Source organism: Malania oleifera, chromosome 9 (genome assembly GCF_029873635.1).
Source record: "Malania oleifera isolate guangnan ecotype guangnan chromosome 9, ASM2987363v1, whole genome shotgun sequence".
Classification (NCBI taxonomy): Eukaryota; Viridiplantae; Streptophyta; class Magnoliopsida; order Santalales; family Ximeniaceae; genus Malania; species Malania oleifera.
The window spans coordinates 46,172,939-46,184,954 of NC_080425.1; positions in this window are offsets into that span (position 1 = coordinate 46,172,939).

Sequence of the window (12,016 nt, forward strand, 5' to 3'; positions counted from 1 at the left end):
CCACATAGAGCTACTACGTTCTACCCAATACGTGGCTGACATAGGCTGCTGTGTATGACACAATACGTGGCCCACATACTACTGTATATGGCACAGTACGTGGCTCACATAGAGCAGCTACGTATGTCACAGTATGTGACCCACATAGGGCAACTACGTACTTTACTATATGTGGCCCACGTAGGGCAGCTACATATTTCACTACACGTTTACACTCATAACAGACAGTATTCACAACCAACCAATATTCACCACCAAATAATGTTCACATCCAAGCAGTATTCACAAATAAATTGTATTCCCAAACAGGCAATATTCACAAGAAAACTATATTCACAACCAAACAGTATTACAACTTGTTAATTATGAAAGGTTATTCTCATACCACATGGTTTTTTTTTTCCCAAATATGATTTATAACTAAAAATCATTATTTTCAATTGCTTAAATTGTTCATAAAATCATACTAAAAATATACGGCTCCTATACTAAAAAATAACCGAGTCAAATTTAATAAAAATCTTGGTATAATTTTATTCCCCTTACCTATTTCTTGAAATTCTTCCCAAATCAATCGAAAAATAGAACCCTGTATTCCAAAGATCCTAACTTAATCAGTTCAACCCCACGATATTTATCATTTAACATCTCCTAGGCCCACGCACACCCAATAATTAATTTAATATTAAAAATATCCTACTTAACCTAATTTTAGAGTGGTGCCCAAGAACTTCAAATCAAGTTTCTACTCCAGCTAACTTGAAGAGAATCGCCCCAATAACCTCATGATGGTTTCCGATCATCGAATCGGGCTAAATTCGGGCCAAAATCAAAAAGAGAAGGTGGTAAGGCCGAACCCTAGAGAGAGAGAGAGAGAGAGAGCGAGAGGAGAGAGAATTTTCATGCTAAAAATGGATCTAGGGCCTCTTTATAATCCGGCGTTCATCGACGAGCCTAAAAGATTCGTCAACAAACCAAAGAAGGACATTCGTTGACAAGAACATCAGTTTTTTCGACAAGTCATTTAAAAACCTAAATTTTCCTTGCTCTCGGTAATTACTCGTTGACAAGACATGTGTACTTGTCGACGAAACCCAGAAGGGCGTTCGTCGACAAAGAAAACGAGTTCGTCAATGAGTCCCTATTGATGCACCATTTAAATATATTTTCTCTTTATCTATTTCCCCTTTTTCCTTTTATTTATTTTTCTTTTATTTACTGGGTTTGGGTTATTACATTCTCCACCACTTACAAAATTTCATCCTTGAAATTCGTTAATCAACATATATTCTATCACACATTTCACCCATTTCAATCTATTCTAGCATGTGAACAATTGCATCATCCAGAATCAAATGAAACTTATTATTTATCCCAAACATAAACATGTTACCTACTCCTCTAGCAAAGTTTGTCTCAGCTGAGGCAAGTGTACATACACTCGCTAGTCCGCCGTGTGGCACCAGACTATTCCCCCGATTCTAAATTGGAACGAGTGCGTTACTCGGTGGTCCCTAGTTTTGACCTAGCAGTTCATGACAATCTCGAGCTATGTGGTCATACTTGCCGCTCTGGTAACACATAGGACACCTACCTCGGCATTCTACCCAATGCCTCCAATTACACCTCGCACAGTAAGAAGGTGTGGAGTTACCCTAATGTCCTTGATCATTCCAAACTGGCTTTTGACCCCCGGTATCTTTGTCTCCCTTCCATGGACCCTGTCTGACATTAGCATGGAAGCTGGGAGACATGGGTCTTTTCCTCACCTCTGACATCCCTACACCTCCCTGCATGCTCAACTCTGCAACGGTGGCTTTATCTACTAGTTCTAAAAAGTTATGTAACTGTAAGCATGCCACATGCTTGTGGATTCTCTGTTTCAAACCCCTCTCAAACCAACTCACCTTTTGATATTCATCTAGGATAATAAAAGTAGCGAACCGAGAAATTACCATGAATTCAAACCTAGCAGCGTACTTCTGTACAGTGAGATGCCCCTATGTCCAGGTTAAAGAATTTCTCCGCCTTTGCATTCCTGGTGGGGGTGTACACGGTTCGGTTCGGTTCGATTTTGGCCAGAACCGAAAATCGAACCGAAAATTTCGGTTTTGGAATTTTCGAACCGAAACCGAAACCGAACCTAACTTATGCTTTAATTGAAAACCAAAAATTTAGCTGTTCAGTTGCGGTTTTTTGGTTTTAAACATATTTTTTTTTACAAAAAAAACCTTTATTTTTCATAAAGTTGTTGAAAATTTATTGAGCATTTTAATTTTTTATAGGGACTCATAATTTTAACAAAATAAAATATGTTGGGCACTTTTAAAAAAAATAACCTTTATTATATATATATATATATATATATATATTGGTTTAAAAAAAAAACCTTTATTTTTCATAAAGTTGTTGAAAATTTATTGAGCATTTTAATTTTTTATACGGACTCATAATTTTAACAAAATAAAATATGTTGGACGCTTTTAATAAAAATAACCTTTATTAATATTATTATTATTATTATTATTATTATTATTATTATTATTTTTTTTATTTTTATTATTATTATTATTATTATTATATCAGTTTAAAAAAAAACCTTTATTTTTCATAAAGTTATTGAAAATTTATTGAGCATTTTAATTTTTTATAGGGACTCATAATTTTAACAAAATAAAATATGTTGGACACTTTTAACAAAAATAACCTTTATTATATATATATATATATATATATATATAATCGATTTTTTGGTTTTTTTCGGTTCGGTTTCAACATAAAACCGAAACCGAAACCAAAACCAAAACTGAATCTTTTTATTTTTGAAAACCGCAACCGAAACCAAAAACCAAAAAACCAAACCGTTTATGGTTTCGGTTCGGTTTCGGTTCGATTTTCAATTTTCGATAATTTTTGTGCACCCCTAATTCCTAGTGATGGCGGGAAAATACTGGCCGTAAAAGACCTCCTTGAAACACTTCCATGTCATAATCGTAGGTACTACCTACTGCTCTTCCAACAGCTTTACTGCCAGCCACCACCGCTTGACCTCTCCTATCAGTTTGAAAGTGGCGAAGAGAATCTTTTATTTCTCAATGCAATCTAGCACTGTTAGTATCTTCTTCATCTCCTGCACCCAATTCTTAGCTATGATTGGGACAACACCTCTCACAAAAGAAGATGAGTAAATTGATCAATCGAACAACCCTGGTTCACTGATGGGCAGCTCGATCCCTCAGGGTCCTGCCTTATCTCTTCCCTGACCCATCGAGCTATACCACGCAACAATCGAGAAGTTTCAATCTTATCTCCGCTAGAAGCCCCCAACTCGTTTTCCCCTCCAACATCCACATCTTTACCACTGGGATCCATCCTAAAGATATAACAGAGGCAAGTTTAAAATCTCCACATTTTAACATAACTAGCACAGTTTTAAAACAAGAAACCAAATTAATATTCAAATCCTCAATTAAACATCCAACACCCAATTAACCTTAATCATCTTAACCTTCAAGTTCTAATTCCAAGTTTTAGTCTCCCTGCTTGGAAACATCACCGTCGGTGGATTTACCATGGTTTTTTGAAACAGTCGACTGATTGAGAAAATCATAGAAGTCTCAAGGAATTTCTGCCTCCAGGCTATGAAACAACACTCAAATTCCTCTCAATACCTTAATCTACCCGTTTTTACCCTTATCGTAACTCGAACCTATACTCTGGTATTAATCCTGCTAAGGTCTGCAGAATCTATAACCTAACATTCTGATACCACTTTGTCACACCCCGAACCAGCCAGGTTGGGGCCAAGTGTGAAGAGACCATTCACACGTCTTTGATACCATATCTAACATACACGCAATGGAAATAATTAAACATTTTCGATTGTAATACTAGAGTTATATACAATACCTCCCAAAAGTGTATCCCTTCACTTTACATTACATAATCAGGAAAATATAAAGGCATCAACTTAAAAGTTCGAATATCTACATCCACTCACAATCACAAAATTAAACCCTGCCCTTGGAGCTTTCTAAGCTCGATCACCCGAATTCGTTGGGGGTGAGACATCTCTTAGTAAGGAAGAAATAAACTATAGCAGTGTGTGGCAAAAGAGTTTGATTATATATATATATATATATATATATATATATATATATATATATAAAATATAGTCATTTCTTAATTCACCACAACAGAGCATACACATACTTATCCAAGCACACAAACATAAATATTTATTGGCAAAAGTTCCCGAGGATAAAGAAGATTACATGCCCATACATGTACCTTCCCTTTGCTCTGATACCGTTTGTAACCGTACCCTTTGATTCAGGTGTGGCTACAACTGATACCGATCAGGGCACTCACCTTTCACAATAAGCCCCCAGGCGAAGAGATTTACTTTGCCATAAATATTCTCGTACTAGTATTCATACATATTCACATCAATAATCTCACATAGTCTACAAACATATACACCATAGTTCATCCACGCAGGAAAACGATACATACATTTGATCTCAGTATGTGGCTCACATAGGACTACTGTGTACTACACAGTACAAGGCCCACATAGGACTACTGCTTACTACCCAATATGTGGCCCACATAGAACTACTTCGTATGACACAGTACATGGCCCACATAGAGCTACTGTGTACTACCCATTACGTGGCCCACATAGGACTGCTACGTATGACACAGTACGTGATCCACATAGAGCTATTGCGCATGGCACAGTACATGGCCTACATAGAGTAGCTACGTATGTCACAGTACGTGACCCACATAGGGTAACTGCATTCTTCACTATACATGGCCCACGTAGGGCAGCTACGTATTTCGCTACACATTTACACTCACAACAGATAGTATTCACAACCAGCCAATATTCACAAAAAAACAATGTTCACAGCCAAGCAATATTCAAAAACAAACTGCATTGTGAAACAGGCAGTATTCACAAGCAAACTGTATTCAAACCCGAACAGTATTACAACCAGTTAACTATGAAAGGTTATCCTCATGCCAAACTTTTTTTTTCCCCCAAATATGATTTATAATCAAAAATCATTATTTTCAATTCTTTAAACCATTCAGAAAATCATAATAAAACTATACTAAAAAGTAACCAATTCAAATTTAATAAAAAAACATGATATAATTTTATTCCCCTTACCTATTCCTCAAAATTCTGCCCAAATCAATCGGAAAATGGAACCCTACATTCCAAAAATCCTAACTTAATTAATTCAACCCCGGGATATTTATCATTTAACATCTCTTAGGCCCACACACTCCCAATAATTAATTTAATATTAAAAATATCCTACTTACCCTAATTTTGGAGTGGTGCCCAAGAACTCCAAATCAAGTTTCTGCTCCTGCTAACTTGAAGAGAATCGCCCTAGGAACCTCGTGATGGTTTTCGATCATCAAATTGGGCTAAATTTGAGCCAAAATCGAAGAGAGATTTTGGTAGGGCCGAACCCTAGAGAGAAAGAGTGAAAGGAGAGAGAAATTTCACGCTAAAAATGGATCTAGGGCCTCTTTATAATCTTGGATTCGTTGATGAGTCTAAAAGGTTCATTGACAAACCAAAGAAGGACATTCGTCGATGAGAACCTCGGGTTCATCGACGAGTCATTTAAAAACCTGAATTTTCCCTACTCTCGGTAATTACTCGTCGACAAGACACGTGTACTCATTGACGAGACCCAGAAGGACGTTCGTCAATGAAGAAAACGAGTTCGTTGACGAGCCCCTACTGATGCCCCTTTTAAATTTCCTTTCTCTTTATTTATTTCCCTTTTTTTCTTTTATTTTCTTGGTTTGGGTTATTACACACCATATTTTAGCTTAGATCAGGGATGAACTCACTATGGCATGTACTTAATTATGATGATTTTATTGAATATTTTAAATAAAAATTTATTGCTTAGCTAGAGGTTCTTTTGTTTTGCCATATGATCATTGTTTTAAATTTTCTGATATTTTTTTGGGATTAATGTGGTTGATTTTTTTAGTTATTTTATGAAGTATGCCTAAATGCTTTACCAGGAAAATGATGCTTGCTTGATTTTTAAGTTAAAGTTTCTTTTTTAGCAAGCACACCCCTGGTACTTTTTGAAAACATCAAAGGGAGAATATTTTTGTCTTGTTTAAATGCTTTATGGCAAGATATATTTTCAAAACTAAAATTATTTATCTCTTGCCTTCTTATTTGTTTGTTTGTTTGTGTTTGAATTGCATAACTGGTTCGGTGATTACACATGAAAATGCATACAAACTAGTTAGACGGAATTCATGCTCAAACTTACTCTTTGCTACCATATGCCACATGTTAAACTCTATTTTTTTGCGGGTCTTATGTATTGTTTGAATTGCAATGGTTTGAGGATAATTTTGGTCTGATCATGTTTGTTATGTCATTTCAATCCTTTAATAACCAATTATACTACTTTCATGTGCTTCATTGCTATATCCTTTAAATAGTTATAAATTTAAATATATATATATATATATATATATATATATATATATATATATATACATATATGCCCATTTTTTTATCAAAAGGGGGAGAATCTTTCTAAGCAAAATGAAAATTATTTCAAAATGAGGGAGTTCTATTTTAAGCTAAGACTTTGTTTAAAATGATCAAATATCTTTTTTTAACTTAACCCTTTTTGCTGATACCAAAAGGGGGAGAGGGAGAGTAAAATTGGAAATATCATAGCTGTGAACATCATTTTTTGTGCTTTAATGTAAAAAAAAAAATGCATAATTATTTTAAATGTCTTCTTTCCTTGATATGCTTGAGCTATATTACTTATATTCTTTTTTATTCATATTCTTAGGGGGAGCCTATTCAGGCTTAACCCATTTTGCTCGTGTATGTTTTTCATCATCAAAAAGGGGGAGATTGTTGACTTTTGAGTCTGATCCTTGTTTTGATTCTGACAAAGCACTTGGATCTCATATGTGCATTGAGTGCTTAAACAAGTCTATAATTTAGCATGCAAATGTGATAAAGGAAATGGAAGCCTGAAGGACCTAAAAACCACTACAGTCTAGCGAATTCCATGGAGATTCAAGAGCAAAGAAGAGCAAACATATGTTTTTAATTGTATTTGATTTTTTTTTTTTGGTTGTAATTATGTATATCATCTAGGATGTGGGTGTAAGCTCAAAATGACCACAGATTGACCATAGGGGATGAAAAAAAATTCAGGAAAATTATTTAGGGTCAAAATTAATTTCACAAAGATGGTTGACCGACGTTGCATTTTTAGGGTTAATTAAAAAGCCTCGACCAACCAACCCTAAAATGCCTTAACTTACTCGGTCAACCGGGCTTTGATTTTTGACCTGATGTACATGCCTTGGCCGACCGACCTCATTAGTTCAAAAAGCCCTCAATCAACCGACCATGAAGAACTGGCAGTCCAGCCTTAGACTCGGTCGACCAAACCCATGAAGGTTCGAAATTGCCCTTGGTTCGGCTAACCGGCGTCTTCCACGGCCAACTAAACCCTGTTTGAAATTCAAAATTGCTGTGAGTGTTCAGCTGACCAATGCCAGCACCGGCCGACTGAACCTCTCAGGTTTCCATAATTTCCACTGCTTAAAAGTCATTAATCTTTTAATTAAACAATTTCAAAATGACGAGTGTGTCCCCTAAAATTCATAATTTTCGAAAATCTATATATACCCCTTAATTTTCTTAATTGGTGACTTTGATTAACTTTAAAATCCTCTCAATTCTTTCTTAATCAAAGTTCCCCCACATTCACTTTTATTTCAAAAATCGGGGCTAACTCTCATTTATACTTTATTGTTGAAAATCATTTTGAGAGTACTCCTTAAAGCTTTTCCTATACATCTTCTTGATTAATATTCCTTTTGGAAAACTTGTTATTGCGTGTGAATCTTGCACATCCATAACAAGATACAAAGGCTCACTTGTTTTTTGTTTGCAAAAATCTTTTTGAGCCATAACCCTTGCTTCCCTTGAATATTATATGAAAATTTATTTTTGGGGAAATGTCCTAAGGATACTAAAAGGAGAACCCTGAGCATAATCTTTTCTTGAAAGGTTTCTCATATTTTTTGACAAAATTATTTTTCTTACTCTAGGGTTTTGTTTGAATATACTTTAGAGAGAAAAATCACACATACTCACTTAAGCTTTATTTCATATCATACGTGAGCGCATTTTTGCTTCATTGTGTACTCATCTACTTTTGTAAAAGCACTCTTTGTTGTACAAATATTATATGTGTGGTATACCCGACGTGTGGTTGAAAGAGGATTGCACTGGCCTGCAACATGCACTCAATAGACTTAGACATGGTTAAAGAAAGTCTCGGACTGGTTTAGACCTGGTTAGGAGGACAAGGAACACCGTCCTTTAAGGTGTAGTTATAGGTTGGGGTCAATCCTGTAATTTGACCTAGGATATTCCTCGTCCAGTAAGGAGAGGAGGTTGTAACTGGTTTTACTCCACCCATTAAGTAAGTAATTAGTGGAATCCTCTTGCTGGTTAGCTTGAGGCAAGGACGTAGGCTTGTTTGGCCGAACCTAAATAAAAAATATCATGTTGCGCTTTCTCTTCCTTATGCTCTTCATTTTTAGCACTTTATTTTCTATACATGTATGTTTAATTATTTATTTTCATGATTGTTCTTACATAGATGCTTTGAATAGTGGGTGTATTGGAATCTGTTTAGAAAGACCCTAGGTTGCGATATATTGCTTGCGGATTAGAATTTAACCTAGGAATAGTTTTAAATTTCCAATTCACCCCCTCTTGGGATTACACCAATTACATCAGTGCATGCTCATAGGGACACTTCTCAAATCCATTATTATGAAAATAGTCATCAATCCTCATGTTCCACACATGAGGTGTCTGTTTCAAGCCCTAGAGTGCTTTTTTCAGCTTGTACACTCCATCTTATTTGCCCTTCTTCACATATCCAGGTGGCTGATCGATATAGATCTCTTCTTCTAGAAAATCATTCAAAAATACTGATTTCATGTCTAGTTGGTAAATCTTCCATCCATTTTGTGTAGAGAGTGAAATTAGTAATCTAATAATCTCAAGCCTGACAACTAGGGCAAATATTCTCCATAATCAATCCCTTCTTTCTGCCTATAGCATTTGGCGACAAGTCTTGCTTTGTGTTAGCTTAACCGTAATCCCAAGAGAGGGTGTGAATTGGTATTTTAAAAATTGATGCCTTAGGTCCATCCCTTAAATGCAGTATTACACAACCCTAAGGTCAATCTAGTGCAGATAAATTAACTCAATTTAAATATGCAATGGAAATTAAATTGCATAATTAAATTAACCAAGCATGCACAAGAAAGCTGTAAATAAAGATGATACTTAGAAATGTTATTGAGGTTCGGCAAACTGCCTACGTCCCCGCCTTGGCTAACAAGCACAAGGATTACCACTATAAAGCTCACTTAATGGGTGGAATGGCACCTAAACAATCAGGTCAATTAGCACAGGGCTGACCTCAACCTTTACAAACAATCCTTACTGGGCTGGATTACCGCCCCCTCAGGCCACACCTGGAATACAACAGTATTTTTCATAATATAACTGGTACGATGATTATGCTTCTCAATAAAGTAGATATGTACCAAATGTAATCAATCACATGCAAATCAACTATATAGGTTAATGTAAGCTCAGTGATGTGTATTTTTGTGCAAGCAACACTCAACAAGATATGATCACAAGAATGTTCAAAAGTGTTCTAATCAAGCTATATCTTTGAAACAAGTTATATCGAATCTCAATAAAGAATCAAGGTTTCAAAGATGCTAATCAAATATTCAAACTAACTCAAAATATTTTCCTTCAATGAAATAAGCACAAGAGTAGTTTGAAAATATTACAACTTGTGCAAAATATTTTGCACAACAAAATGTAGCTCTAGGAATATTGCAATGACAATGCAAGAATCCTTAAGCTTATGAGTTTATCACAACACAAGATTTATTTTATTCAAATTTGTGGGATAAACTTAACTAAACTCCTTTAAAATCAATATCAATAATCAACCAAAGCAATGGGAGTATTAGCAATATCTAATAAGCACTAGCACAATCAAAGGAACTCTCACAATGCTAAAATGTATCGAGGGAATGAAGAAATTAGAGTATTTGGGCACAACAAGAATTTGAAATAGAGAGGATTTTTGCTAATGATTTTTTCTAATCTATTACTAATCCTCACAAATGAACTCATATTTATAGACAAAGGCCAAAATATAATTGTTTAGGATGTGTAGGGAATTATTAGAATTCTTTTAAAACAATTTAGCAAAGTTAACCCTGTTTAAATATTTTTAACCTCGGTAAACAAATTTTCAACCTGAGAGCACTGGTTGATCGAACTGGAGGTTCGGTTGACCAAGTGACTACGTTCGGTTGATCGGAAGAAATTTGAACTGAAGGGATAGTCAACCAGACTTGCATGGTTCAAGGGCGATTTTGCAATTCCACGTGGTTCGATCGACCAGGTCAATTTGAACTACGATCTACGATTGACCAGGCGGTTGGCAATTCCCACGTGGGGATTCAGTTAACCAGGGTGTTGCCTATATAAACTTGGTTAGTCGACCGAGCGGTCAATATGTTGACCTAAGGAGGTTCAATCGACCAAGCTGAACAAACTTGGTTAGGTTCGTTCGACCATACTATGGTCAAACTGTTGACCAATGGCCAGTTTGGTCAACCAAGATGAATAAGCTTGGTTGGGTCGGTCGACCAAACATGCTTAATTTGTCCAATTTATTTCAAGTTGATCCCCTAATTGTGCAAGTGATAATGGGGACTTGTTTGTGCATAGGTGTTAGGACCTAAGGTCTCACTAAGGTCTTACTGAGCTTACCATATATTCTATATGCATGATATGCAGATAATTATTACAGACCTTTTCTCCTAATTACTATTACAGGCTTTCATTGAATTAAAATGAATTACAACATGAAAGTAGTATTTAGGGTCTTCATGCTTTGATTCAAGTGCCATCAATGTCTTTGCTAATATAAACCTACATATGAATTAGATAGTCATCAAATACTTGAGTATTTGTCATTATCAAAACCGAGTGTGACCTATGAGGTCAAATTCTCCCCCTTTTTGATGATGACAAATACACAATGCAAAAAGTGAGTATAGCCTTTAAAGGCTCCCCCTAAAAATATGCATAATGCAAAAAAAATATTTCAATGCAAATAATTTTTCAAGGGCTAATTACTACTACCTAATTTTTGCCTAATCTCTATCTCCCCTTTTTGGCAACAGCAAAAAAAAAAAAAAGGCTAAAAACATAAATAGCTATAGGCATTGGGTATATGATGCATTAATACACAAGATAAGTTTGGGAAAAAAAAATTTCTATAGCATGCCGTTTGAAAATAGGACATTTTCTAAAAAAAATACCTGTATAAAAATGACCTGTTTTGAGTTTTAAGATTAACAATTCATCCACAACTACTTAACTCAAACAATTCAAGTATGGTCAAGACGTAAAACATAAATACAATCATCATCATGCAGTAGATATGAGAATTATGCTTTGCAAAACACAAGTATATTCATAAAGTCTAAACCAATGAAAGATACCAATAGTTATATCAATTGTTAGACTTAAGATTTGTTAGAAAGCTCCCCCTAAGTTTATGCAATGTATCAAATATCTAGGAAACATCTTTACTATGCATGAGACCTAGTTCACGTCTAGTTTATATGAACCTATCTTCTGGAAGTGGTTTAGTGAAGATGTCAGCCCATTGTTCATTTGTGCACACAAACTCAAGTGCCACATTACCTTTCTGCACATGATCACGAAGGAAATGATGTCTAATCTCAATGTGTTTAGTTCGTGAATGTGAGATAGGGTTCTTTGAAATATTGATTGCACAAGTTTTATCACATTTAATCGGTACTGTATCGTAGTGCAACCCAAAATCCATAAGTTGTTGTATCA